The sequence below is a fragment of the Dermacentor variabilis genome, chromosome 1, assembly GCF_050947875.1.
Source record: "Dermacentor variabilis isolate Ectoservices chromosome 1, ASM5094787v1, whole genome shotgun sequence".
Lineage (NCBI taxonomy): Eukaryota > Metazoa > Arthropoda > Arachnida > Ixodida > Ixodidae > Dermacentor > Dermacentor variabilis.
In genome coordinates this window covers 20,659,945-20,683,025 of record NC_134568.1, presented here as the reverse complement: position 1 = coordinate 20,683,025, position 23,081 = coordinate 20,659,945, and the positions used below count along the sequence as shown (strand labels likewise).

Sequence of the window (23,081 nt, the reverse complement as noted above, 5' to 3'; positions counted from 1 at the left end):
CACGTCTCTTCGCGTAAATTTGAAGCGGGGGCACATGCCCGACCTCAACGAACCTAAGAAACAGACGAGCGTCTTGAAACTGAATTTATACCTAATAATGGCCTTTTAGAGCACCTTGTTGTAAGTTGCAGTCGTGGCCGAGCGGTTAAGGCGATAGACTAGAAATCTATTGGGGTCTCCCCGCACAGGTTCGAATCCTGTCGACTGCGTGCATACCTTTTTTGGAAGCCTGTGTGGCTTCGTGCGCATTCTTGCAGAGGAAGCAACTGTAGAATAATTCGTTTCCACGTCTCTTCGCGTAAAATTGAAGCGGGGGCACGTGCCCGACCTCAACGAACCTAAGAAACAGACGAGCGTCTTGCAACTGAATTTATACCTAATAATGGCCTTTTAGAGCGCCTTTGTGCAAGTTGCAGTCGTGGCCGAGCGGTTAAGGCGATAGACTAGAAATCTATTGGGGTCTCCCCGCACAGGTTCGAATCCTGTCGACTGCGTGCATACCTTTTTTGGAAGCCTGTGTGGCTTCGTGCGCATTCTTGCAGAGGAAGCAACTGTAGAATAATTCGTTTCCACGTCTCTTCGCGTAAAATTGAAGCGGGGGCACGTGCCCGACCTCAACGAACCTAAGAAACAGATGAGCGTCTTGCAACTGAATTTATACCTAATAATGGCCTTTTAGAGCGCCTTTGTGCAAGTTGCAGTCGTGGCCGAGCGGTTAAGGCGATAGACTAGAAATCTATTGGGGTCTCCCCGCACAGGTTCGAATCCTGTCGACTGCGTGCATACCTTTTTTGGAAGCCTGTGTGGCTTCGTGCGCATTCTTGCAGAGGAAGCAACTGTAGAATAATTCGTTTCCACGTCTCTTCGCGTAAAATTGAAGCGGGGGCACGTGCCCGACCTCAACGAACCTAAGAAGCAGACGAGCGTCTTGCAACTGAATTTATACCTAATAATGGCCTTTTAGAGCGCCTTTGTGCAAGTTGCAGTCGTGGCCGAGCGGTTAAGGCGATAGACTAGAAATCTATTGGGGTCTCCCCGCGCAGGTTCGAATCCTGTCGACTGCGTGCATACCTTTTTTGCAAGCCTGTGTGGCTTCGTGCGCATTTTTGCAGAGGAAGCAACTGTAGAATAATTAGTTTCCACGTCTCTTCGCGTAAAATTGAAGCGGGGGCACATGCCCGACCTCAACGAACCTAAGAAACAGACGAGCGTCTTGCAACTGAATTTATACCTAATAATGGCCTTTTAGAGCGCATTTGTGCAAGTTGCAGTCGTGGCCGAGCGGTTAAGGCGATAGACTAGAAATCTATTGGGGTCTCCCCGCACAAGTTCGAATCCTGTCGACTGCGTGCATGCTTTTTTGGAAGCCTGTGTGGCTTCGTGCGCATTTCTGCAGAGGAAGCAACTGTAGAATAATTAGTTTCCACGTCTTTTCACGTAAAATTGAAGCGGGGGCACATGCCCGACCTCAACGAACCTAAGAAACAGACGAGCGTCTTGCAACTGAATTTATACCTAATAATGTCTTTTTAGAGCGCCATTGTGCAAGTTGCAGTCGTGGCCGAGCGGTTAAGGCGATAGACTAGAAATCTATTGGGGTCTCCCCGCACAACTTCGAATCCTGTCGACTGCGTGCATGCTTTTTTGGAACCCTGTGTGGCTTCGTGCGCATTCTTGCAGAGGAAGCAACTGTAGAATAATTAGTTTCCACGTCTCTTCGCGTAAAATTGAAGCGGGGGCACATGCCCGACCTCAACGAACCTAAGAAGCAGACGAGCCTCTTGCAACTGAATTTATACCTAATAATGGCCTTTTAGAGCGCCTTTGTGCAAGTTGCAGTCGTGGCCGAGCGGTTAAGGCGATAGACTAGAAATCTATTGGGGTCTCCCCGCACAGGTTCGAATCCTGTCGACTGCGTGCATACCTTTTTTGCAAGCCTGTGTGGCTTCGTGCGCATTCTTGCAGAGGAAGCAACTGTAGAATAATTAGTTTCCACGTCTCTTCGCGTAAAATTGAAGCGGGGGCACATGCCCGACCTCAACGAACCTAAGAAACAGACGAGCGTCTTGCAACTGAATTTATACCTAATAATGGCCTTTTAGAGCGCATTTGTGCAAGTTGCAGTCGTGGCCGAGCGGTTAAGGCGTTAGACTAGAAATCTATTGGGGTCTCCCCGCACAGGTTCGAATCCTGTCGACTGCGTGCATACCTTTTTTGCAAGCCTGTGTGGCTTCGTGCGCATTTTTGCAGAGGAAGCAACTGTAGAATAATTAGTTTCCACGTCTCTTCGCGTAAAATTGAAGCGGGGGCACATGCCCGACCTCAACGAACCTAAGAAACAGACGAGCGTCTTGCAACTGAATTTATACCTAATAATGGCCTTTTAGAGCGCATTTGTGCAAGTTGCAGTCGTGGCCGAGCGGTTAAGGCGATAGACTAGAAATCTATTGGGGTCTCCCCGCACAAGTTCGAATCCTGTCGACTGCGTGCATGCTTTTTTGGAAGCCTGTGTGGCTTCGTGCGCATTTCTGCAGAGGAAGCAACTGTAGAATAATTAGTTTCCACGTCTTTTCACGTAAAATTGAAGCGGGGGCACATGCCCGACCTCAACGAACCTAAGAAACAGACGAGCGTCTTGCAACTGAATTTATACCTAATAATGTCTTTTTAGAGCGCCTTTGTGCAAGTTGCAGTCGTGGCCGAGCGGTTAAGGCGATAGACTAGAAATCTATTGGGGTCTCCCCGCACAGGTTCGAATCCTGTCGACTGCGTGCATACCTTTTTTGGAAGCCTGTGGGGCTTCGTGCGCATTCTTGCAGAGGAAGCAACTGTAGAATAATTAGTTTCCACGTCTCTTCGCGTAAAATTGAAGCGGGGGCACGTGCCCGACCTCAACGAACCTAAGAAGCAGACGAGCGTCTTGCAACTGAATTTATACCTAATAATGGCCTTTTAGAGCGCCTTTGTGCAAGTTGCAGTCGTGGCCGAGCGGTTAAGGCGATAGACTAGAAATCTATTGGGGTCTCCCCGCACAGGTTCGAATCCTGTCGAATGCGTGCATACCTTTTTTGCAAGCCTGTGTGGCTTCGTGCGCATTCTTGCAGAGGAAGCAACTGTAGAATAATTAGTTTCCACGTCTCTTCGCGTAAATTTGAAGCGGGGGCACATGCCCGACCTCAACGAACCTAAGAAACAGACGAGCGTCTTGAAACTGAATTTATACCTAATAATGGCCTTTTAGAGCACCTTGTTGTAAGTTGCAGTCGTGGCCGAGCGGTTAAGGCGATAGACTAGAAATCTATTGGGGTCTCCCCGCACAGGTTCGAATCCTGTCGACTGCGTGCATACCTTTTTTGGAAGCCTGTGTGGCTTCGTGCGCATTCTTGCAGAGGAAGCAACTGTAGAATAATTCGTTTCCACGTCTCTTCGCGTAAAATTGAAGCGGGGGCACGTGCCCGACCTCAACGAACCTAAGAAACAGACGAGCGTCTTGCAACTGAATTTATACCTAATAATGGCCTTTTAGAGCGCCTTTGTGCAAGTTGCAGTCGTGGCCGAGCGGTTAAGGCGATAGACTAGAAATCTATTGGGGTCTCCCCGCACAGGTTCGAATCCTGTCGACTGCGTGCATACCTTTTTTGGAAGCCTGTGTGGCTTCGTGCGCATTCTTGCAGAGGAAGCAACTGTAGAATAATTCGTTTCCACGTCTCTTCGCGTAAAATTGAAGCGGGGGCACGTGCCCGACCTCAACGAACCTAAGAAACAGATGAGCGTCTTGCAACTGAATTTATACCTAATAATGGCCTTTTAGAGCGCCTTTGTGCAAGTTGCAGTCGTGGCCGAGCGGTTAAGGCGATAGACTAGAAATCTATTGGGGTCTCCCCGCACAGGTTCGAATCCTGTCGACTGCGTGCATACCTTTTTTGGAAGCCTGTGTGGCTTCGTGCGCATTCTTGCAGAGGAAGCAACTGTAGAATAATTCGTTTCCACGTCTCTTCGCGTAAAATTGAAGCGGGGGCACGTGCCCGACCTCAACGAACCTAAGAAGCAGACGAGCGTCTTGCAACTGAATTTATACCTAATAATGGCCTTTTAGAGCGCCTTTGTGCAAGTTGCAGTCGTGGCCGAGCGGTTAAGGCGATAGACTAGAAATCTATTGGGGTCTCCCCGCGCAGGTTCGAATCCTGTCGACTGCGTGCATACCTTTTTTGCAAGCCTGTGTGGCTTCGTGCGCATTTTTGCAGAGGAAGCAACTGTAGAATAATTAGTTTCCACGTCTCTTCGCGTAAAATTGAAGCGGGGGCACATGCCCGACCTCAACGAACCTAAGAAACAGACGAGCGTCTTGCAACTGAATTTATACCTAATAATGGCCTTTTAGAGCGCATTTGTGCAAGTTGCAGTCGTGGCCGAGCGGTTAAGGCGATAGACTAGAAATCTATTGGGGTCTCCCCGCACAAGTTCGAATCCTGTCGAATGCGTGCATACCTTTTTTGCAAGCCTGTGTGGCTTCGTGCGCATTCTTGCAGAGGAAGCAACTGTAGAATAATTAGTTTCCACGTCTCTTCGCGTAAATTTGAAGCGGGGGCACATGCCCGACCTCAACGAACCTAAGAAACAGACGAGCGTCTTGAAACTGAATTTATACCTAATAATGGCCTTTTAGAGCACCTTGTTGTAAGTTGCAGTCGTGGCCGAGCGGTTAAGGCGATAGACTAGAAATCTATTGGGGTCTCCCCGCACAGGTTCGAATCCTGTCGACTGCGTGCATACCTTTTTTGGAAGCCTGTGTGGCTTCGTGCGCATTCTTGCAGAGGAAGCAACTGTAGAATAATTCGTTTCCACGTCTCTTCGCGTAAAATTGAAGCGGGGGCACGTGCCCGACCTCAACGAACCTAAGAAACAGACGAGCGTCTTGCAACTGAATTTATACCTAATAATGGCCTTTTAGAGCGCCTTTGTGCAAGTTGCAGTCGTGGCCGAGCGGTTAAGGCGATAGACTAGAAATCTATTGGGGTCTCCCCGCATAGGTTCGAATCCTGTCGACTGCGTGCATACCTTTTTTGCAAGCCTGTGTGGCTTCGTGCGCATTCTTGCAGAGGAAGCAACTGTAGAATAATTAGTTTCCACGTCTCTTCGCGTAAAATTGAAGCGGGGGCACATGCCCGACCTCAACGAACCTAAGAAACAGACGAGCGTCTTGCAACTGAATTTATACCTAATAATGGCCTTTTAGAGCGCATTTGTGCAAGTTGCAGTCGTGGCCGAGCGGTTAAGGCGTTAGACTAGAAATCTATTGGGGTCTCCCCGCACAGGTTCGAATCCTGTCGACTGCGTGCATACCTTTTTTGGAAGCCTGTGGGGCTTCGTGCGCATTCTTGCAGAGGAAGCAACTGTAGAATAATTAGTTTCCACGTCTCTTCGCGTAAAATTGAAGCGGGGGCACGTGCCCGACCTCAACGAACCTAAGAAGCAGACGAGCGTCTTGCAACTGAATTTATACCTAATAATGGCCTTTTAGAGCGCCTTTGTGCAAGTTGCAGTCGTGGCCGAGCGGTTAAGGCGATAGACTAGAAATCTATTGGGGTCTCCCCGCACAGGTTCGAATCCTGTCGAATGCGTGCATACCTTTTTTGCAAGCCTGTGTGGCTTCGTGCGCATTCTTGCAGAGGAAGCAACTGTAGAATAATTAGTTTCCACGTCTCTTCGCGTAAATTTGAAGCGGGGGCACATGCCCGACCTCAACGAACCTAAGAAACAGACGAGCGTCTTGAAACTGAATTTATACCTAATAATGGCCTTTTAGAGCACCTTGTTGTAAGTTGCAGTCGTGGCCGAGCGGTTAAGGCGATAGACTAGAAATCTATTGGGGTCTCCCCGCACAGGTTCGAATCCTGTCGACTGCGTGCATACCTTTTTTGGAAGCCTGTGTGGCTTCGTGCGCATTCTTGCAGAGGAAGCAACTGTAGAATAATTCGTTTCCACGTCTCTTCGCGTAAAATTGAAGCGGGGGCACGTGCCCGACCTCAACGAACCTAAGAAACAGACGAGCGTCTTGCAACTGAATTTATACCTAATAATGGCCTTTTAGAGCGCCTTTGTGCAAGTTGCAGTCGTGGCCGAGCGGTTAAGGCGATAGACTAGAAATCTATTGGGGTCTCCCCGCACAGGTTCGAATCCTGTCGACTGCGTGCATACCTTTTTTGGAAGCCTGTGTGGCTTCGTGCGCATTCTTGCAGAGGAAGCAACTGTAGAATAATTCGTTTCCACGTCTCTTCGCGTAAAATTGAAGCGGGGGCACGTGCCCGACCTCAACGAACCTAAGAAACAGATGAGCGTCTTGCAACTGAATTTATACCTAATAATGGCCTTTTAGAGCGCCTTTGTGCAAGTTGCAGTCGTGGCCGAGCGGTTAAGGCGATAGACTAGAAATCTATTGGGGTCTCCCCGCACAGGTTCGAATCCTGTCGACTGCGTGCATACCTTTTTTGGAAGCCTGTGTGGCTTCGTGCGCATTCTTGCAGAGGAAGCAACTGTAGAATAATTCGTTTCCACGTCTCTTCGCGTAAAATTGAAGCGGGGGCACGTGCCCGACCTCAACGAACCTAAGAAGCAGACGAGCGTCTTGCAACTGAATTTATACCTAATAATGGCCTTTTAGAGCGCCTTTGTGCAAGTTGCAGTCGTGGCCGAGCGGTTAAGGCGATAGACTAGAAATCTATTGGGGTCTCCCCGCGCAGGTTCGAATCCTGTCGACTGCGTGCATACCTTTTTTGCAAGCCTGTGTGGCTTCGTGCGCATTTTTGCAGAGGAAGCAACTGTAGAATAATTAGTTTCCACGTCTCTTCGCGTAAAATTGAAGCGGGGGCACATGCCCGACCTCAACGAACCTAAGAAACAGACGAGCGTCTTGCAACTGAATTTATACCTAATAATGGCCTTTTAGAGCGCATTTGTGCAAGTTGCAGTCGTGGCCGAGCGGTTAAGGCGATAGACTAGAAATCTATTGGGGTCTCCCCGCACAAGTTCGAATCCTGTCGACTGCGTGCATGCTTTTTTGGAAGCCTGTGTGGCTTCGTGCGCATTTCTGCAGAGGAAGCAACTGTAGAATAATTAGTTTCCACGTATTTTCACGTAAAATTGAAGCGGGGGCACATGCCCGACCTCAACGAACCTAAGAAACAGACGAGCGTCTTGCAACTGAATTTATACCTAATAATGTCTTTTTAGAGCGCCATTGTGCAAGTTGCAGTCGTGGCCGAGCGGTTAAGGCGATAGACTAGAAATCTATTGGGGTCTCCCCGCACAACTTCGAATCCTGTCGACTGCGTGCATGCTTTTTTGGAACCCTGTGTGGCTTCGTGCGCATTCTTGCAGAGGAAGCAACTGTAGAATAATTAGTTTCCACGTCTCTTCGCGTAAAATTGAAGCGGGGGCACATGCCCGACCTCAACGAACCTAAGAAGCAGACGAGCCTCTTGCAACTGAATTTATACCTAATAATGGCCTTTTAGAGCGCCTTTGTGCAAGTTGCAGTCGTGGCCGAGCGGTTAAGGCGATAGACTAGAAATCTATTGGGGTCTCCCCGCACAGGTTCGAATCCTGTCGACTGCGTGCATACCTTTTTTGCAAGCCTGTGTGGCTTCGTGCGCATTCTTGCAGAGGAAGCAACTGTAGAATAATTAGTTTCCACGTCTCTTCGCGTAAAATTGAAGCGGGGGCACATGCCCGACCTCAACGAACCTAAGAAACAGACGAGCGTCTTGCAACTGAATTTATACCTAATAATGGCCTTTTAGAGCGCATTTGTGCAAGTTGCAGTCGTGGCCGAGCGGTTAAGGCGTTAGACTAGAAATCTATTGGGGTCTCCCCGCACAGGTTCGAATCCTGTCGACTGCGTGCATACCTTTTTTGGAAGCCTGTGGGGCTTCGTGCGCATTTCTGCAGAGGAAGCAACTGTAGAATAATTAGTTTCCACGTCTCTTCGCGTAAAATTGAAGCGGGGGCACGTGCCCGACCTCAACGAACCTAAGAAGCAGACGAGCGTCTTGCAACTGAATTTATACCTAATAATGGCCTTTTAGAGCGCCTTTGTGCAAGTTGCAGTCGTGGCCGAGCGGTTAAGGCGATAGACTAGAAATCTATTGGGGTCTCCCCGCACAAGTTCGAATCCTGTCGACTGCGTGCATACCTTTTTTGGAAGCCTGTGTGGCTTCGTGCGCATTTCTGCAGAGGAAGCAACTGTAGAATAATTCGTTTCCACGTCTCTTCGCGTAAAATTGAAGCGGGGCCACATGCCCGACCTCAACGAACCTAAGAAACAGACGAGCGTCTTGCAACTGAATTTATACCTAATAATGGCCTTTTAGAGCGCCTTTGTGCAAGTTGCAGTCGTGGCCGAGCGGTTAAGGCGATAGACTAGAAATCTATTGGGGTCTCCCCGCACAGGTTCGAATCCTGTCGACTGCGTGCATACCTTTTTTGGAAGCCTGTGTGGCTTCGTGCGCATTCTTGCAGAGGAAGCAACTGTAGAATAATTCGTTTCCACGTCTCTTCGCGTAAAATTGAAGCGGGGGCACGTGCCCGACCTCAACGAACCTAAGAAGCAGACGAGCGTCTTGCAACTGAATTTATACCTAATAATGGCCTTTTAGAGCGCCTTTGTGCAAGTTGCAGTCGTGGCCGAGCGGTTAAGGCGATAGACTAGAAATCTATTGGGGTCTCCCCGCGCAGGTTCGAATCCTGTCGACTGCGTGCATACCTTTTTTGCAAGCCTGTGTGGCTTCGTGCGCATTTTTGCAGAGGAAGCAACTGTAGAATAATTAGTTTCCACGTCTCTTCGCGTAAAATTGAAGCGGGGGCACATGCCCGACCTCAACGAACCTAAGAAACAGACGAGCGTCTTGCAACTGAATTTATACCTAATAATGGCCTTTTAGAGCGCATTTGTGCAAGTTGCAGTCGTGGCCGAGCGGTTAAGGCGATAGACTAGAAATCTATTGGGGTCTCCCCGCACAAGTTCGAATCCTGTCGACTGCGTGCATGCTTTTTTGGAAGCCTGTGTGGCTTCGTGCGCATTTCTGCAGAGGAAGCAACTGTAGAATAATTAGTTTCCACGTCTTTTCACGTAAAATTGAAGCGGGGGCACATGCCCGACCTCAACGAACCTAAGAAACAGACGAGCGTCTTGCAACTGAATTTATACCTAATAATGTCTTTTTAGAGCGCCTTTGTGCAAGTTGCAGTCGTGGCCGAGCGGTTAAGGCGATAGACTAGAAATCTATTGGGGTCTCCCCGCACAACTTCGAATCCTGTCGACTGCGTGCATGCTTTTTTGGAACCCTGTGTGGCTTCGTGCGCATTCTTGCAGAGGAAGCAACTGTAGAATAATTAGTTTCCACGTCTCTTCGCGTAAAATTGAAGCGGGGGCACATGCCCGACCTCAACGAACCTAAGAAGCAGACGAGCGTCTTGCAACTGAATTTATACCTAATAATGGCCTTTTAGAGCGCCTTTGTGCAAGTTGCAGTCGTGGCCGAGCGGTTAAGGCGATAGACTAGAAATCTATTGGGGTCTCCCCGCATAGGTTCGAATCCTGTCGACTGCGTGCATACCTTTTTTGCAAGCCTGTGTGGCTTCGTGCGCATTCTTGCAGAGGAAGCAACTGTAGAATAATTAGTTTCCACGTCTCTTCGCGTAAAATTGAAGCGGGGGCACATGCCCGACCTCAACGAACCTAAGAAACAGACGAGCGTCTTGCAACTGAATTTATACCTAATAATGGCCTTTTAGAGCGCATTTGTGCAAGTTGCAGTCGTGGCCGAGCGGTTAAGGCGTTAGACTAGAAATCTATTGGGGTCTCCCCGCACAGGTTCGAATCCTGTCGACTGCGTGCATACCTTTTTTGGAAGCCTGTGGGGCTTCGTGCGCATTCTTGCAGAGGAAGCAACTGTAGAATAATTAGTTTCCACGTCTCTTCGCGTAAAATTGAAGCGGGGGCACGTGCCCGACCTCAACGAACCTAAGAAGCAGACGAGCGTCTTGCAACTGAATTTATACCTAATAATGGCCTTTTAGAGCGCCTTTGTGCAAGTTGCAGTCGTGGCCGAGCGGTTAAGGCGATAGACTAGAAATCTATTGGGGTCTCCCCGCACAGGTTCGAATCCTGTCGAATGCGTGCATACCTTTTTTGCAAGCCTGTGTGGCTTCGTGCGCATTCTTGCAGAGGAAGCAACTGTAGAATAATTAGTTTCCACGTCTCTTCGCGTAAATTTGAAGCGGGGGCACATGCCCGACCTCAACGAACCTAAGAAACAGACGAGCGTCTTGAAACTGAATTTATACCTAATAATGGCCTTTTAGAGCACCTTGTTGTAAGTTGCAGTCGTGGCCGAGCGGTTAAGGCGATAGACTAGAAATCTATTGGGGTCTCCCCGCACAGGTTCGAATCCTGTCGACTGCGTGCATACCTTTTTTGGAAGCCTGTGTGGCTTCGTGCGCATTCTTGCAGAGGAAGCAACTGTAGAATAATTCGTTTCCACGTCTCTTCGCGTAAAATTGAAGCGGGGGCACGTGCCCGACCTCAACGAACCTAAGAAACAGACGAGCGTCTTGCAACTGAATTTATACCTAATAATGGCCTTTTAGAGCGCCTTTGTGCAAGTTGCAGTCGTGGCCGAGCGGTTAAGGCGATAGACTAGAAATCTATTGGGGTCTCCCCGCACAGGTTCGAATCCTGTCGACTGCGTGCATACCTTTTTTGGAAGCCTGTGTGGCTTCGTGCGCATTCTTGCAGAGGAAGCAACTGTAGAATAATTAGTTTCCACGTCTCTTCGCGTAAAATTGAAGCGGGGGCACATGCCCGACCTCAACGAACCTAAGAAACAGACGAGCGTCTTGCAACTGAATTTATACCTAATAATGGCCTTTTAGAGCGCATTTGTGCAAGTTGCAGTCGTGGCCGAGCGGTTAAGGCGATAGACTAGAAATCTATTGGGGTCTCCCCGCACAAGTTCGAATCCTGTCGACTGCGTGCATGCTTTTTTTGGAAGCCTGTGTGGCTTCGTGCGCATTTCTGCAGAGGAAGCAACTGTAGAATAATTAGTTTCCACGTCTTTTCACGTAAAATTGAAACGGGGGCACATGCCCGACCTCAACGAACCTAAGAAACAGACGAGCGTCTTGCAACTGAATTTATACCTAATAATGTCTTTTTAGAGCGCCATTGTGCAAGTTGCAGTCGTGGCCGAGCGGTTAAGGCGATAGACTAGAAATCTATTGGGGTCTCCCCGCACAACTTCGAATCCTGTCGACTGCGTGCATGCTTTTTTGGAACCCTGTGTGGCTTCGTGCGCATTCTTGCAGAGGAAGCAACTGTAGAATAATTCGTTTCCACGTCTCTTCGCGTAAAATTGAAGCGGGGGCACGTGCCCGACCTCAACGAACCTAAGAAGCAGACGAGCGTCTTGCAACTGAATTTATACCTAATAATGGCCTTTTAGAGCGCCTTTGTGCAAGTTGCAGTCGTGGCCGAGCGGTTAAGGCGATAGACTAGAAATCTATTGGGGTCTCCCCGCGCAGGTTCGAATCCTGTCGACTGCGTGCATACCTTTTTTGCAAGCCTGTGTGGCTTCGTGCGCATTTTTGCAGAGGAAGCAACTGTAGAATAATTAGTTTCCACGTCTCTTCGCGTAAAATTGAAGCGGGGGCACATGCCCGACCTCAACGAACCTAAGAAACAGACGAGCGTCTTGCAACTGAATTTATACCTAATAATGGCCTTTTAGAGCGCATTTGTGCAAGTTGCAGTCGTGGCCGAGCGGTTAAGGCGATAGACTAGAAATCTATTGGGGTCTCCCCGCACAAGTTCGAATCCTGTCGACTGCGTGCATGCTTTTTTGGAAGCCTGTGTGGCTTCGTGCGCATTTCTGCAGAGGAAGCAACTGTAGAATAATTAGTTTCCACGTCTTTTCACGTAAAATTGAAACGGGGGCACATGCCCGACCTCAACGAACCTAAGAAACAGACGAGCGTCTTGCAACTGAATTTATACCTAATAATGTCTTTTTAGAGCGCCATTGTGCAAGTTGCAGTCGTGGCCGAGCGGTTAAGGCGATAGACTAGAAATCTATTGGGGTCTCCCCGCACAACTTCGAATCCTGTCGACTGCGTGCATGCTTTTTTGGAACCCTGTGTGGCTTCGTGCGCATTCTTGCAGAGGAAGCAACTGTAGAATAATTAGTTTCCACGTCTCTTCGCGTAAAATTGAAGCGGGGGCACATGCCCGACCTCAACGAACCTAAGAAGCAGACGAGCCTCTTGCAACTGAATTTATACCTAATAATGGCCTTTTAGAGCGCCTTTGTGCAAGTTGCAGTCGTGGCCGAGCGGTTAAGGCGATAGACTAGAAATCTATTGGGGTCTCCCCGCACAGGTTCGAATCCTGTCGACTGCGTGCATACCTTTTTTGCAAGCCTGTGTGGCTTCGTGCGCATTCTTGCAGAGGAAGCAACTGTAGAATAATTAGTTTCCACGTCTCTTCGCGTAAAATTGAAGCGGGGGCACATGCCCGACCTCAACGAACCTAAGAAACAGACGAGCGTCTTGCAACTGAATTTATACCTAATAATGGCTTTTAGAGCGCATTTGTGCAAGTTGCAGTCGTGGCCGAGCGGTTAAGGCGTTAGACTAGAAATCTATTGGGGTCTCCCCGCACAGGTTCGAATCCTGTCGACTGCGTGCATACCTTTTTTGGAAGCCTGTGGGGCTTCGTGCGCATTTCTGCAGAGGAAGCAACTGTAGAATAATTAGTTTCCACGTCTCTTCGCGTAAAATTGAAGCGGGGGCACGTGCCCGACCTCAACGAACCTAAGAAGCAGACGAGCGTCTTGCAACTGAATTTATACCTAATAATGGCCTTTTAGAGCGCCTTTGTGCAAGTTGCAGTCGTGGCCGAGCGGTTAAGGCGATAGACTAGAAATCTATTGGGGTCTCCCCGCACAAGTTCGAATCCTGTCGACTGCGTGCATACCTTTTTTGGAAGCCTGTGTGGCTTCGTGCGCATTTCTGCAGAGGAAGCAACTGTAGAATAATTCGTTTCCACGTCTCTTCGCGTAAAATTGAAGCGGGGCCACATGCCCGACCTCAACGAACCTAAGAAACAGACGAGCGTCTTGCAACTGAATTTATACCTAATAATGGCCTTTTAGAGCGCCTTTGTGCAAGTTGCAGTCGTGGCCGAGCGGTTAAGGCGATAGACTAGAAATCTATTGGGGTCTCCCCGCACAGGTTCGAATCCTGTCGACTGCGTGCATACCTTTTTTGGAAGCCTGTGTGGCTTCGTGCGCATTCTTGCAGAGGAAGCAACTGTAGAATAATTCGTTTCCACGTCTCTTCGCGTAAAATTGAAGCGGGGGCACGTGCCCGACCTCAACGAACCTAAGAAGCAGACGAGCGTCTTGCAACTGAATTTATACCTAATAATGGCCTTTTAGAGCGCCTTTGTGCAAGTTGCAGTCGTGGCCGAGCGGTTAAGGCGATAGACTAGAAATCTATTGGGGTCTCCCCGCGCAGGTTCGAATCCTGTCGACTGCGTGCATACCTTTTTTGCAAGCCTGTGTGGCTTCGTGCGCATTTTTGCAGAGGAAGCAACTGTAGAATAATTAGTTTCCACGTCTCTTCGCGTAAAATTGAAGCGGGGGCACATGCCCGACCTCAACGAACCTAAGAAACAGACGAGCGTCTTGCAACTGAATTTATACCTAATAATGGCCTTTTAGAGCGCATTTGTGCAAGTTGCAGTCGTGGCCGAGCGGTTAAGGCGATAGACTAGAAATCTATTGGGGTCTCCCCGCACAAGTTCGAATCCTGTCGACTGCGTGCATGCTTTTTTGGAAGCCTGTGTGGCTTCGTGCGCATTTCTGCAGAGGAAGCAACTGTAGAATAATTAGTTTCCACGTCTTTTCACGTAAAATTGAAGCGGGGGCACATGCCCGACCTCAACGAACCTAAGAAACAGACGAGCGTCTTGCAACTGAATTTATACCTAATAATGTCTTTTTAGAGCGCCTTTGTGCAAGTTGCAGTCGTGGCCGAGCGGTTAAGGCGATAGACTAGAAATCTATTGGGGTCTCCCCGCACAACTTCGAATCCTGTCGACTGCGTGCATGCTTTTTTGGAACCCTGTGTGGCTTCGTGCGCATTCTTGCAGAGGAAGCAACTGTAGAATAATTAGTTTCCACGTCTCTTCGCGTAAAATTGAAGCGGGGGCACATGCCCGACCTCAACGAACCTAAGAAGCAGACGAGCGTCTTGCAACTGAATTTATACCTAATAATGGCCTTTTAGAGCGCCTTTGTGCAAGTTGCAGTCGTGGCCGAGCGGTTAAGGCGATAGACTAGAAATCTATTGGGGTCTCCCCGCACAGGTTCGAATCCTGTCGACTGCGTGCATACCTTTTTTGCAAGCCTGTGTGGCTTCGTGCGCATTCTTGCAGAGGAAGCAACTGTAGAATAATTAGTTTCCACGTCTCTTCGCGTAAAATTGAAGCGGGGGCACATGCCCGACCTCAACGAACCTAAGAAACAGACGAGCGTCTTGCAACTGAATTTATACCTAATAATGGCCTTTTAGAGCGCATTTGTGCAAGTTGCAGTCGTGGCCGAGCGGTTAAGGCGTTAGACTAGAAATCTATTGGGGTCTCCCCGCACAGGTTCGAATCCTGTCGACTGCGTGCATACCTTTTTTGGAAGCCTGTGGGGCTTCGTGCGCATTTCTGCAGAGGAAGCAACTGTAGAATAATTAGTTTCCACGTCTCTTCGCGTAAAATTGAAGCGGGGGCACGTGCCCGACCTCAACGAACCTAAGAAGCAGACGAGCGTCTTGCAACTGAATTTATACCTAATAATGGCCTTTTAGAGCGCCTTTGTGCAAGTTGCAGTCGTGGCCGAGCGGTTAAGGCGTTAGACTAGAAATCTATTGGGGTCTCCCCGCACAGGTTCGAATCCTGTCGACTGCGTGCATACCTTTTTTGGAAGCCTGTGGGGCTTCGTGCGCATTTCTGCAGAGGAAGCAACTGTAGAATAATTAGTTTCCACGTCTCTTCGCGTAAAATTGAAGCGGGGCCACATGCCCGACCTCAACGAACCTAAGAAACAGACGAGCGTCTTGCAACTGAATTTATACCTAATAATGGCCTTTTAGAGCACCTTGTTGTAAGTTGCAGTCGTGGCCGAGCGGTTAAGGCGATAGACTAGAAATCTATTGGGGTCTCCCCGCACAGGTTCGAATCCTGTCGACTGCGTGCATACCTTTTTTGGAAGCCTGTGTGGCTTCGTGCGCATTCTTGCAGAGGAAGCAACTGTAGAATAATTAGTTTCCACGTCTCTTCGCGCAAAATTGAAGCGGGGGCACATACCCGACCTCAACGAACCTAAGAAGCAGACGAGCGTCTTGCAACTGAATTTATACCTAATAATGGCCTTTTAGAGCGCATTTGTGCAAGTTGCAGTCGTGGCCGAGCGGTTAAGGCGATAGACTAGGAATCTATTGGGGTCTCCCCGCACAAGTTCGAATCCTGTCGACTGCGTGCATACCTTTTTTGGAAGCCTGTGTGGCTTCGTGCGCATTTCTGCAGAGGAAGCAACTGTAGAATAATTAGTTTCCACGTCTTTTCGCGTAAAATTGAAGCGGGGGCACGTGCCCGACCTCAACGAACCTAAGAAACAGACGAGCGTCTTGCAACTGAATTTATACCTAATAATGGCCTTTTAGAGCGCATTTGTGCAAGTTGCAGTCGTGGCCGAGCGGTTAAGGCGATAGACTAGAAATCTATTGGGGTCTCCCCGCACAAGTTCGAATCCTGTCGACTGCGTGCATACCTTTTTTGGAAGCCTGTGTGGCTTCGTGCGCATTCTTGCAGAGGATGCAACTGTAGAATAATTCGTTTCCACGTCTCTTCGCGTAAAATTGAAGCGGGGGCACGTGCCCGACCTCAACGAACCTAAGAAGCAGACGAGCGTCTTGCAACTGAATTTATACCTAATAATGGCCTTTTAGAGCGCCTTTGTGCAAGTTGCAGTCGTGGCCGAGCGGTTAAGGCGATAGACTAGAAATCTATTGGGGTCTCCCCGCGCAGGTTCGAATCCTGTCGACTGCATGCATGCTTTTTTTGGAACCCTGTGTGGCTTCGTGCGCATTCTTGCAGAGGAAGCAACTGTAGAATAATTAGTTTCCACGTCTCTTCGCGTAAAATTGAAGCGGGGGCACATGCCCGACCTCAACGAACCTAAGAAGCAGACGAGCGTCTTGCAACTGAATTTATACCTAATAATGGCCTTTTAGAGCGCCTTTGTGCAAGTTGCAGTCGTGGCCGAGCGGTTAAGGCGATAGACTAGAAATCTATTGGGGTCTCCCCGCACAGGTTCGAATCCTGTCGACTGCGTGCATACGTTTTTTGCAAGCCTGTGTGGCTTCGTGCGCATTCTTGCAGAGGAAGCAACTGTAGAATAATTAGTTTCCACGTCTCTTCGCGTAAAATTGAAGCGGGGGCACATGCCCGACCTCAACGAACCTAAGAAACAGACGAGCGTCTTGCAACTGAATTTATACCTAATAATGGCCTTTTAGAGCGCATTTGTGCAAGTTGCAGTCGTGGCCGAGCGGTTAAGGCGTTAGACTAGAAATCTATTGGGGTCTCCCCGCACAGGTTCGAATCCTGTCGACTGCGTGCATACCTTTTTTGGAAGCCTGTGGGGCTTCGTGCGCATTTCTGCAGAGGAAGCAACTGTAGAATAATTAGTTTCCACGTCTCTTCGCGTAAAATTGAAGCGGGGGCACGTGCCCGACCTCAACGAACCTAAGAAGCAGACGAGCGTCTTGCAACTGAATTTATACCTAATAATGGCCTTTTAGAGCGCCTTTGTGCAAGTTGCAGTCGTGGCCGAGCGGTTAAGGCGATAGACTAGAAATCTATTGGGGTCTCCCCGCACAAGTTCGAATCCTGTCGACTGCGTGCATACCTTTTTTGGAAGCCTGTGTGGCTTCGTGCGCATTTCTGCAGAGGAAGCAACTGTAGAATAATTAGTTTCCACGTCTCTTCGCGTAAAATTGAAGCGGGGCCACATGCCCGACCTCAACGAACCTAAGAAACAGACGAGCGTCTTGCAACTGAATTTATACCTAATAATGGCCTTTTAGAGCACCTTGTTGTAAGTTGCAGTCGTGGCCGAGCGGTTAAGGCGATAGACTAGAAATCTATTGGGGTCTCCCCGCACAGGTTCGAATCCTGTCGACTGCGTGCATACCTTTTTTGGAAGCCTGTGTGGCTTCGTGCGCATTCTTGCAGAGGAAGCAACTGTAGAATAATTAGTTTCCACGTCTCTTCGCGCAAAATTGAAGCGGGGGCACATGCCCGACCTCAACGAACCTAAGAAGCAGACGAGCGTCTTGCAACTGAATTTATACCTAATAATGGCCTTTTAGAGCGCATTTGTGCAAGTTGCAGTCGTGGCCGAGCGGTTAAGGCGATAGACTAGGAATCTATTGGGGTCTCCCCGCACAAGTTCGAATCCTGTCGACTGCGTGCATACCTTTTTTGGAAGCCTGTGTGGCTTCGTGCGCATTTCTGCAGAGGAAGCAACTGTAGAATAATTAGTTTCCACGTCTTTTCGCGTAAAATTGAAGCGGGGGCACGTGCCCGACCTCAACGAACCTAAGAAACAGACGAGCGTCTTGCAACTGAATTTATACCTAATAATGGCCTTTTAGAGCGCATTTGTGCAAGTTGCAGTCGTGGCCGAGCGGTTAAGGCGATAGACTAGAAATCTATTGGGGTCTCCCCGCCCAGGTTCGAATCCTGTCGACTGCGTGCATACCTTTTTTGCAAGCCTGTGTGGCTTCGTGCGCATTTTTGCAGAGGAAGCAACTGTAGAATAATTAGTTTCCACGTCTCTTCGCGTAAAATTGAAGCGGGGGCACATGCCCGACCTCAACGAACCTAAGAAACAGACGAGTGTCTTGCAACTGAATTTATACCTAATAATGGCCTTTTAGAGCGCATTTGTGCAAGTTGCAGTCGTGGCCGAGCGGTTAAGGCGATAGACTAGAAATCTATTGGGGTCTCCCCGCACAAGTTCGAATCCTGTCGACTGCGTGCATACCTTTTTTGGAAGCCTGTGTGGCTTCGTGCGCATTCTTGCAGAGGAAGCAACTGTAGAATAATTAGTTTCCACGTCTCTTCGCGTAAATTTGAAGCGGGGGCACGTGCCCGACCTCAACGAACCTAAGAAGCAGACGAGCGTCTTGCAACTGAATTTATACCTAATAATCGCCTTTTAGAGCGCCTTTGTGCAAGTTGCAGTCGTGGCCGAGCGGTTAAGGCGATAGACTAGAAATCTATTGGGGTCTCCCCGCACAGGTTCGAATCCTGTCGACTGCGTGCATACCTTTTTTGCAAGCCTGTGTGGCTTCGTGCGCATTCTTGCAGAGGAAGCAACTGTAGAATAATTAGTTTCCACGTCTCTTCGCGTAAATTTGAAGCGGGGGCACGTGCCCGACCTCAACGAACCTAAGAAACAGACGAGCGTCTTGCAACTGAATTTATACCTAATAATGGCCTTTTAGAGCACCTTGTTGTAAGTTGCCGTCGTGGCCGAGCGGTTAAGGCGATAGACTAGAAATCTATTGGGGTCTCCCCGCACAGGTTCGAATCCTGTCGACTGCGTGCATACCTTTTTGGAAGCCTGTGTGGCTTCGTGCGCATTCTTGCAGAGGAAGCAACTGTAGAATAATTAGTTTCCACGTCTCTTCGCGTAAAATTGAAGCGGGGGCACATGCCCGACCTCAACGAACCTAAGAAGCAGACGAGCGTCTTGCAACTGAATTTATACCTAATAATGGCCTTTTAGAGCGCCTTTGTGCAAGTTGCAGTCGTGGCCGAGCGGTTAAGGCGATAGACTAGAAATCTATTGGGGTCTCCCCGCCCAGGTTCGAATCCTGTCGACTGCGTGCATACCATTTTTGCAAGCCTGTGTGGCTTCGTGCGCATTTTTGCAGAGAAAGCAACTGTAGAATAATTAGTTTCCACGTCTCTTCGCGTAAAATTGAAGCGGGGGCACATGCCCGACCTCAACGAACCTAAGAAACAGACGAGCGTCTTGCAACTGAATTTATACCTAATAATGGCCTTTTAGAGCGCATTTGTGCAAGTTGCAGTCGTGGCCGAGCGGTTAAGGCGATAGACTAGAAATCTATTGGGGTCTCCCCGCACAAGTTCGAATCCTGTCGACTGCGTGCATACCTTTTTTGGAAGCCTGTGTGGCTTCGTGCGCATTTCTGCAGAGGAAGCAACTGTAGAATAATTAGTTTCCACGTCTCGTCGCGTAAAATTGAAGCGGGGGCACGTGCCCGACCTCAACGAACCTAAGAAGCAGACGAGCGTCTTGCAACTGAATTTATACCTAATAATGGCCTTTTAGAGCGCCTTTGTGCAAGTTGCAGTCGTGGCCGAGCGGTTAAGGCGATAGACTAGAAATCTATTGGGGTCTCCCCGCACAGGTTCGAATCCTGTCGACTGCGTGCATACCTTTTTTGCAAGCCTGTGTGGCTTCGTGCGCATTCTTGCAGCGGAAGCAACTGTAGAATAATTAGTTTCCACGTCTCTTCGCGTAAAATTGAAGCGGGGGCACATGCCCGACCTCAACGAACCTAAGAAGCAGACGAGCGTCTTGCAACTGAATTTATACCTAATAATGGCCTTTTAGAGCGCATTTGTGCAAGTTGCAGTCGTGGCCGAGCGGTTAAGGCGATAGACTAGGAATCTATTGGGGTCTCCCCGCACAAGTTCGAATCCTGTCGACTGCGTGCATACCTTTTTTGGAAGCCTGTGTGGCTTCGTGCGCATTTCTGCAGAGGAAGCAACTGTAGAATAATTAGTTTCCACGTCTTTTCGCGTAAAATTGAAGCGGGGGCACGTGCCCGACCTCAACGAACCTAAGAAACAGACGAGCGTCTTGCAACTGAATTTATACCTAATAATGGCCTTTTAGAGCGCATTTGTGCAAGTTGCAGTCGTGGCCGAGCGGTTAAGGCGATAGACTAGAAATCTATTGGGGTCTCCCCGCCCAGGTTCGAATCCTGTCGACTGCGTGCATACCTTTTTTGCAAGCCTGTGTGGCTTCGTGCGCATTTTTGCAGAGGAAGCAACTGTAGAATAATTAGTTTCCACGTCTCTTCGCGTAAAATTGAAGCGGGGGCACATGCCCGACCTCAACGAACCTAAGAAACAGACGAGTGTCTTGCAACTGAATTTATACCTAATAATGGCCTTTTAGAGCGCATTTGTGCAAGTTGCAGTCGTGGCCGAGCGGTTAAGGCGATAGACTAGAAATCTATTGGGGTCTCCCCGCACAAGTTCGAATCCTGTCGACTGCGTGCATACCTTTTTTGGAAGCCTGTGTGGCTTCGTGCGCATTCTTGCAGAGGAAGCAACTGTAGAATAATTAGTTTCCACGTCTCTTCGCGTAAATTTGAAGCGGGGGCACGTGCCCGACCTCAACGAACCTAAGAAGCAGACGAGCGTCTTGCAACTGAATTTATACCTAATAATCGCCTTTTAGAGCGCCTTTGTGCAAGTTGCAGTCGTGGCCGAGCGGTTAAGGCGATAGACTAGAAATCTATTGGGGTCTCCCCGCACAGGTTCGAATCCTGTCGACTGCGTGCATACCTTTTTTGCAAGCCTGTGTGGCTTCGTGCGCATTCTTGCAGAGGAAGCAACTGTAGAATAATTAGTTTCCACGTCTCTTCGCGTAAATTTGAAGCGGGGGCACGTGCCCGACCTCAACGAACCTAAGAAACAGACGAGCGTCTTGCAACTGAATTTATACCTAATAATGGCCTTTTAGAGCACCTTGTTGTAAGTTGCCGTCGTGGCCGAGCGGTTAAGGCGATAGACTAGAAATCTATTGGGGTCTCCCCGCACAGGTTCGAATCCTGTCGACTGCGTGCATACCTTTTTGGAAGCCTGTGTGGCTTCGTGCGCATTCTTGCAGAGGAAGCAACTGTAGAATAATTAGTTTCCACGTCTCTTCGCGTAAAATTGAAGCGGGGGCACATGCCCGACCTCAACGAACCTAAGAAGCAGACGAGCGTCTTGCAACTGAATTTATACCTAATAATGGCCTTTTAGAGCGCCTTTGTGCAAGTTGCAGTCGTGGCCGAGCGGTTAAGGCGATAGACTAGAAATCTATTGGGGTCTCCCCGCCCAGGTTCGAATCCTGTCGACTGCGTGCATACCATTTTTGCAAGCCTGTGTGGCTTCGTGCGCATTTTTGCAGAGAAAGCAACTGTAGAATAATTAGTTTCCACGTCTCTTCGCGTAAAATTGAAGCGGGGGCACATGCCCGACCTCAACGAACCTAAGAAGCAGACGAGCGTCTTGCAACTGAATTTATACCTAATAATGGCCTTTTAGAGCGCCTTTGTGCAAGTTGCAGTCGTGGCCGAGCGGTTAAGGCGATAGACTAGAAATCTATTGGGGTCTCCCCGCCCAGGTTCGAATCCTGTCGACTGCGTGCATACCATTTTTGCAAGCCTGTGTGGCTTCGTGCGCATTTTTGCAGAGAAAGCAACTGTAGAATAATTAGTTTCCACGTCTCGTCGCGTAAAATTGAAGCGGGGGCACGTGCCCGACCTCAACGAACCTAAGAAACAGACGAGCGTCTTGCAACTGAATTTATACCTAATAATGGCCTTTTAGAGCGCCTTTGTGCAAGTTGCAGTCGTGGCCGAGCGGTTAAGGCGATAGACTAGAAATCTATTGGGGTCTCCCCGCACAGGTTCGAATCCTGTCGACTGCGTGCATACCTTTTTTGCAAGCCTGTGTGGCTTCGTGCGCATTCTTGCAGAGGAAGCAACTGTAGAATAATTAGTTTCCACGTCTCTTCGCGTAAAATTGAAGCGGGGGCACATGCCCGACCTCAACGAACCTAAGAAGCAGACGAGCGTCTTGCAACTGAATTTATACCTAATAATGGCCTTTTAGAGCGCCTTCGTGCAAGTTGCAGTCGTGGCCGAGCGGTTAAGGCGATAGACTAGAAATCTATTGGGGTCTCCCCGCCCAGGTTCGAATCCTGTCGACTGCGTGCATACCTTTTTTGCAAGCCTGTGTGGCTTCGTGCGCATTTTTGCAGAGGAAGCAACTGTAGAATAATTAGTTTCCACGTCTCTTCGCGTAAAATTGAAGCGGGGGCACATGCCCGACCTCAACGAACCTAAGAAACAGACGAGCGTCTTGCAACTGAATTTATACCTAATAATGGCCTTTTAGAGCGCATTTGTGCAAGTTGCAGTCGTGGCCGAGCGGTTAAGGCGATAGACTAGAAATCTATTGGGGTCTCCCCGCACAAGTTCGAATCCTGTCGACTGCGTGCATACCTTTTTTGGAAGCCTGTGTGGCTTCGTGCGCATTTCTGCAGAGGAAGCAACTGTAGAATAATTAGTTTCCACGTCTCGTCGCGTAAAATTGAAGCGGGGGCACGTGCCCGACCTCAACAAACCTAAGAAGCAGACGAGCGTCTTGCAACTGAATTTATACCTAATAATGGCCTTTTAGAGCGCATTTGTGCAAGTTGCAGTCGTGGCCGAGCGGTTAAGGCGATAGACTAGAAATCTATTGGGGTCTCCCCGCACAGGTTCGAATCCTGTCGACTGCGTGCATACCTTTTTTGCAAGCCTGTGTGGCTTCGTGCGCATTCTTGCAGAGGAAGCAACTGTAGAATAATTAGTTTCCACGTCTCTTCGCGTAAATTTGAAGCGGGGGCACGTGCCCGACCTCAACGAACCTAAGAAACAGACGAGCGTCTTGCAACTGAATTTATACCTAATAATGGCCTTTTAGAGCACCTTGTTGTAAGTTGCCGTCGTGGCCGAGCGGTTAAGGCGATAGACTAGAAATCTATTGGGGTCTCCCCGCACAGGTTCGAATCCTGTCGACTGCGTGCATACCTTTTTTGCAAGCCTGTGTGGCTTCGTGCGCATTTTTGCAGAGAAAGCAACTGTAGAATAATTAGTTTCCACGTCTCTTC

The 23,081-nt window shown here is 49.0% G+C and overlaps 56 non-coding genes across 56 annotated transcripts; all 56 read left to right on the top strand.

Annotated features, from left to right (window-relative positions):
• The first annotated feature begins 127 nt into the window (after positions 1–127).
• On the top strand, positions 128–209 carry TRNAS-AGA (transfer RNA serine (anticodon AGA)). Its single transcript has one exon. It is a non-coding gene; the product is annotated as a tRNA-Ser (tRNA).
• Positions 210–412: 203 nt separating this feature from the next.
• TRNAS-AGA (transfer RNA serine (anticodon AGA)) lies at positions 413–494 on the top strand. Its single transcript has one exon. It is a non-coding gene; the product is annotated as a tRNA-Ser (tRNA).
• Positions 495–697: 203 nt separating this feature from the next.
• On the top strand, positions 698–779 carry TRNAS-AGA (transfer RNA serine (anticodon AGA)). The gene has a single exon. It is a non-coding gene; the product is annotated as a tRNA-Ser (tRNA).
• A 203-nt stretch (positions 780–982) lies between these two features.
• On the top strand, positions 983–1,064 carry TRNAS-AGA (transfer RNA serine (anticodon AGA)). The gene has a single exon. It is a non-coding gene; the product is annotated as a tRNA-Ser (tRNA).
• Positions 1,065–1,835: 771 nt separating this feature from the next.
• Positions 1,836–1,917, top strand: TRNAS-AGA (transfer RNA serine (anticodon AGA)). The gene has a single exon. It is a non-coding gene; the product is annotated as a tRNA-Ser (tRNA).
• A 203-nt stretch (positions 1,918–2,120) lies between these two features.
• Positions 2,121–2,202, top strand: TRNAS-AGA (transfer RNA serine (anticodon AGA)). The gene has a single exon. It is a non-coding gene; the product is annotated as a tRNA-Ser (tRNA).
• Positions 2,203–2,689: 487 nt separating this feature from the next.
• Positions 2,690–2,771, top strand: TRNAS-AGA (transfer RNA serine (anticodon AGA)). Its single transcript has one exon. It is a non-coding gene; the product is annotated as a tRNA-Ser (tRNA).
• Positions 2,772–3,259: 488 nt separating this feature from the next.
• On the top strand, positions 3,260–3,341 carry TRNAS-AGA (transfer RNA serine (anticodon AGA)). The gene has a single exon. It is a non-coding gene; the product is annotated as a tRNA-Ser (tRNA).
• A 203-nt stretch (positions 3,342–3,544) lies between these two features.
• TRNAS-AGA (transfer RNA serine (anticodon AGA)) lies at positions 3,545–3,626 on the top strand. The gene has a single exon. It is a non-coding gene; the product is annotated as a tRNA-Ser (tRNA).
• A 203-nt stretch (positions 3,627–3,829) lies between these two features.
• Positions 3,830–3,911, top strand: TRNAS-AGA (transfer RNA serine (anticodon AGA)). The gene has a single exon. It is a non-coding gene; the product is annotated as a tRNA-Ser (tRNA).
• A 203-nt stretch (positions 3,912–4,114) lies between these two features.
• Positions 4,115–4,196, top strand: TRNAS-AGA (transfer RNA serine (anticodon AGA)). The gene has a single exon. It is a non-coding gene; the product is annotated as a tRNA-Ser (tRNA).
• A 488-nt stretch (positions 4,197–4,684) lies between these two features.
• TRNAS-AGA (transfer RNA serine (anticodon AGA)) lies at positions 4,685–4,766 on the top strand. The gene has a single exon. It is a non-coding gene; the product is annotated as a tRNA-Ser (tRNA).
• Positions 4,767–4,969: 203 nt separating this feature from the next.
• TRNAS-AGA (transfer RNA serine (anticodon AGA)) lies at positions 4,970–5,051 on the top strand. The gene has a single exon. It is a non-coding gene; the product is annotated as a tRNA-Ser (tRNA).
• Positions 5,052–5,254: 203 nt separating this feature from the next.
• Positions 5,255–5,336, top strand: TRNAS-AGA (transfer RNA serine (anticodon AGA)). The gene has a single exon. It is a non-coding gene; the product is annotated as a tRNA-Ser (tRNA).
• Positions 5,337–5,824: 488 nt separating this feature from the next.
• Positions 5,825–5,906, top strand: TRNAS-AGA (transfer RNA serine (anticodon AGA)). Its single transcript has one exon. It is a non-coding gene; the product is annotated as a tRNA-Ser (tRNA).
• A 203-nt stretch (positions 5,907–6,109) lies between these two features.
• TRNAS-AGA (transfer RNA serine (anticodon AGA)) lies at positions 6,110–6,191 on the top strand. The gene has a single exon. It is a non-coding gene; the product is annotated as a tRNA-Ser (tRNA).
• A 203-nt stretch (positions 6,192–6,394) lies between these two features.
• TRNAS-AGA (transfer RNA serine (anticodon AGA)) lies at positions 6,395–6,476 on the top strand. The gene has a single exon. It is a non-coding gene; the product is annotated as a tRNA-Ser (tRNA).
• A 203-nt stretch (positions 6,477–6,679) lies between these two features.
• Positions 6,680–6,761, top strand: TRNAS-AGA (transfer RNA serine (anticodon AGA)). The gene has a single exon. It is a non-coding gene; the product is annotated as a tRNA-Ser (tRNA).
• Positions 6,762–7,532: 771 nt separating this feature from the next.
• TRNAS-AGA (transfer RNA serine (anticodon AGA)) lies at positions 7,533–7,614 on the top strand. Its single transcript has one exon. It is a non-coding gene; the product is annotated as a tRNA-Ser (tRNA).
• A 203-nt stretch (positions 7,615–7,817) lies between these two features.
• Positions 7,818–7,899, top strand: TRNAS-AGA (transfer RNA serine (anticodon AGA)). Its single transcript has one exon. It is a non-coding gene; the product is annotated as a tRNA-Ser (tRNA).
• Positions 7,900–8,387: 488 nt separating this feature from the next.
• Positions 8,388–8,469, top strand: TRNAS-AGA (transfer RNA serine (anticodon AGA)). Its single transcript has one exon. It is a non-coding gene; the product is annotated as a tRNA-Ser (tRNA).
• Positions 8,470–8,672: 203 nt separating this feature from the next.
• Positions 8,673–8,754, top strand: TRNAS-AGA (transfer RNA serine (anticodon AGA)). The gene has a single exon. It is a non-coding gene; the product is annotated as a tRNA-Ser (tRNA).
• A 771-nt stretch (positions 8,755–9,525) lies between these two features.
• TRNAS-AGA (transfer RNA serine (anticodon AGA)) lies at positions 9,526–9,607 on the top strand. The gene has a single exon. It is a non-coding gene; the product is annotated as a tRNA-Ser (tRNA).
• Positions 9,608–9,810: 203 nt separating this feature from the next.
• On the top strand, positions 9,811–9,892 carry TRNAS-AGA (transfer RNA serine (anticodon AGA)). Its single transcript has one exon. It is a non-coding gene; the product is annotated as a tRNA-Ser (tRNA).
• Positions 9,893–10,380: 488 nt separating this feature from the next.
• TRNAS-AGA (transfer RNA serine (anticodon AGA)) lies at positions 10,381–10,462 on the top strand. Its single transcript has one exon. It is a non-coding gene; the product is annotated as a tRNA-Ser (tRNA).
• A 203-nt stretch (positions 10,463–10,665) lies between these two features.
• On the top strand, positions 10,666–10,747 carry TRNAS-AGA (transfer RNA serine (anticodon AGA)). Its single transcript has one exon. It is a non-coding gene; the product is annotated as a tRNA-Ser (tRNA).
• A 772-nt stretch (positions 10,748–11,519) lies between these two features.
• On the top strand, positions 11,520–11,601 carry TRNAS-AGA (transfer RNA serine (anticodon AGA)). The gene has a single exon. It is a non-coding gene; the product is annotated as a tRNA-Ser (tRNA).
• Positions 11,602–12,372: 771 nt separating this feature from the next.
• TRNAS-AGA (transfer RNA serine (anticodon AGA)) lies at positions 12,373–12,454 on the top strand. Its single transcript has one exon. It is a non-coding gene; the product is annotated as a tRNA-Ser (tRNA).
• Positions 12,455–12,656: 202 nt separating this feature from the next.
• TRNAS-AGA (transfer RNA serine (anticodon AGA)) lies at positions 12,657–12,738 on the top strand. The gene has a single exon. It is a non-coding gene; the product is annotated as a tRNA-Ser (tRNA).
• A 488-nt stretch (positions 12,739–13,226) lies between these two features.
• TRNAS-AGA (transfer RNA serine (anticodon AGA)) lies at positions 13,227–13,308 on the top strand. The gene has a single exon. It is a non-coding gene; the product is annotated as a tRNA-Ser (tRNA).
• Positions 13,309–13,511: 203 nt separating this feature from the next.
• TRNAS-AGA (transfer RNA serine (anticodon AGA)) lies at positions 13,512–13,593 on the top strand. The gene has a single exon. It is a non-coding gene; the product is annotated as a tRNA-Ser (tRNA).
• A 771-nt stretch (positions 13,594–14,364) lies between these two features.
• TRNAS-AGA (transfer RNA serine (anticodon AGA)) lies at positions 14,365–14,446 on the top strand. The gene has a single exon. It is a non-coding gene; the product is annotated as a tRNA-Ser (tRNA).
• A 203-nt stretch (positions 14,447–14,649) lies between these two features.
• TRNAS-AGA (transfer RNA serine (anticodon AGA)) lies at positions 14,650–14,731 on the top strand. Its single transcript has one exon. It is a non-coding gene; the product is annotated as a tRNA-Ser (tRNA).
• A 203-nt stretch (positions 14,732–14,934) lies between these two features.
• Positions 14,935–15,016, top strand: TRNAS-AGA (transfer RNA serine (anticodon AGA)). The gene has a single exon. It is a non-coding gene; the product is annotated as a tRNA-Ser (tRNA).
• A 203-nt stretch (positions 15,017–15,219) lies between these two features.
• Positions 15,220–15,301, top strand: TRNAS-AGA (transfer RNA serine (anticodon AGA)). Its single transcript has one exon. It is a non-coding gene; the product is annotated as a tRNA-Ser (tRNA).
• A 203-nt stretch (positions 15,302–15,504) lies between these two features.
• Positions 15,505–15,586, top strand: TRNAP-AGG (transfer RNA proline (anticodon AGG)). The gene has a single exon. It is a non-coding gene; the product is annotated as a tRNA-Pro (tRNA).
• A 488-nt stretch (positions 15,587–16,074) lies between these two features.
• Positions 16,075–16,156, top strand: TRNAS-AGA (transfer RNA serine (anticodon AGA)). The gene has a single exon. It is a non-coding gene; the product is annotated as a tRNA-Ser (tRNA).
• A 203-nt stretch (positions 16,157–16,359) lies between these two features.
• On the top strand, positions 16,360–16,441 carry TRNAS-AGA (transfer RNA serine (anticodon AGA)). The gene has a single exon. It is a non-coding gene; the product is annotated as a tRNA-Ser (tRNA).
• A 203-nt stretch (positions 16,442–16,644) lies between these two features.
• On the top strand, positions 16,645–16,726 carry TRNAS-AGA (transfer RNA serine (anticodon AGA)). The gene has a single exon. It is a non-coding gene; the product is annotated as a tRNA-Ser (tRNA).
• Positions 16,727–17,214: 488 nt separating this feature from the next.
• TRNAS-AGA (transfer RNA serine (anticodon AGA)) lies at positions 17,215–17,296 on the top strand. The gene has a single exon. It is a non-coding gene; the product is annotated as a tRNA-Ser (tRNA).
• Positions 17,297–17,499: 203 nt separating this feature from the next.
• On the top strand, positions 17,500–17,581 carry TRNAP-AGG (transfer RNA proline (anticodon AGG)). Its single transcript has one exon. It is a non-coding gene; the product is annotated as a tRNA-Pro (tRNA).
• A 203-nt stretch (positions 17,582–17,784) lies between these two features.
• Positions 17,785–17,866, top strand: TRNAS-AGA (transfer RNA serine (anticodon AGA)). Its single transcript has one exon. It is a non-coding gene; the product is annotated as a tRNA-Ser (tRNA).
• Positions 17,867–18,354: 488 nt separating this feature from the next.
• Positions 18,355–18,436, top strand: TRNAS-AGA (transfer RNA serine (anticodon AGA)). The gene has a single exon. It is a non-coding gene; the product is annotated as a tRNA-Ser (tRNA).
• Positions 18,437–18,639: 203 nt separating this feature from the next.
• TRNAS-AGA (transfer RNA serine (anticodon AGA)) lies at positions 18,640–18,721 on the top strand. Its single transcript has one exon. It is a non-coding gene; the product is annotated as a tRNA-Ser (tRNA).
• A 202-nt stretch (positions 18,722–18,923) lies between these two features.
• TRNAS-AGA (transfer RNA serine (anticodon AGA)) lies at positions 18,924–19,005 on the top strand. Its single transcript has one exon. It is a non-coding gene; the product is annotated as a tRNA-Ser (tRNA).
• Positions 19,006–19,493: 488 nt separating this feature from the next.
• On the top strand, positions 19,494–19,575 carry TRNAS-AGA (transfer RNA serine (anticodon AGA)). The gene has a single exon. It is a non-coding gene; the product is annotated as a tRNA-Ser (tRNA).
• Positions 19,576–19,778: 203 nt separating this feature from the next.
• On the top strand, positions 19,779–19,860 carry TRNAP-AGG (transfer RNA proline (anticodon AGG)). The gene has a single exon. It is a non-coding gene; the product is annotated as a tRNA-Pro (tRNA).
• Positions 19,861–20,063: 203 nt separating this feature from the next.
• TRNAS-AGA (transfer RNA serine (anticodon AGA)) lies at positions 20,064–20,145 on the top strand. Its single transcript has one exon. It is a non-coding gene; the product is annotated as a tRNA-Ser (tRNA).
• Positions 20,146–20,633: 488 nt separating this feature from the next.
• Positions 20,634–20,715, top strand: TRNAS-AGA (transfer RNA serine (anticodon AGA)). Its single transcript has one exon. It is a non-coding gene; the product is annotated as a tRNA-Ser (tRNA).
• Positions 20,716–20,918: 203 nt separating this feature from the next.
• TRNAS-AGA (transfer RNA serine (anticodon AGA)) lies at positions 20,919–21,000 on the top strand. The gene has a single exon. It is a non-coding gene; the product is annotated as a tRNA-Ser (tRNA).
• A 202-nt stretch (positions 21,001–21,202) lies between these two features.
• On the top strand, positions 21,203–21,284 carry TRNAS-AGA (transfer RNA serine (anticodon AGA)). The gene has a single exon. It is a non-coding gene; the product is annotated as a tRNA-Ser (tRNA).
• Positions 21,285–21,487: 203 nt separating this feature from the next.
• On the top strand, positions 21,488–21,569 carry TRNAS-AGA (transfer RNA serine (anticodon AGA)). Its single transcript has one exon. It is a non-coding gene; the product is annotated as a tRNA-Ser (tRNA).
• Positions 21,570–21,772: 203 nt separating this feature from the next.
• TRNAS-AGA (transfer RNA serine (anticodon AGA)) lies at positions 21,773–21,854 on the top strand. The gene has a single exon. It is a non-coding gene; the product is annotated as a tRNA-Ser (tRNA).
• Positions 21,855–22,057: 203 nt separating this feature from the next.
• TRNAS-AGA (transfer RNA serine (anticodon AGA)) lies at positions 22,058–22,139 on the top strand. Its single transcript has one exon. It is a non-coding gene; the product is annotated as a tRNA-Ser (tRNA).
• Positions 22,140–22,627: 488 nt separating this feature from the next.
• TRNAS-AGA (transfer RNA serine (anticodon AGA)) lies at positions 22,628–22,709 on the top strand. The gene has a single exon. It is a non-coding gene; the product is annotated as a tRNA-Ser (tRNA).
• Positions 22,710–22,912: 203 nt separating this feature from the next.
• On the top strand, positions 22,913–22,994 carry TRNAS-AGA (transfer RNA serine (anticodon AGA)). Its single transcript has one exon. It is a non-coding gene; the product is annotated as a tRNA-Ser (tRNA).
• Positions 22,995–23,081: the final 87 nt, after the last annotated feature.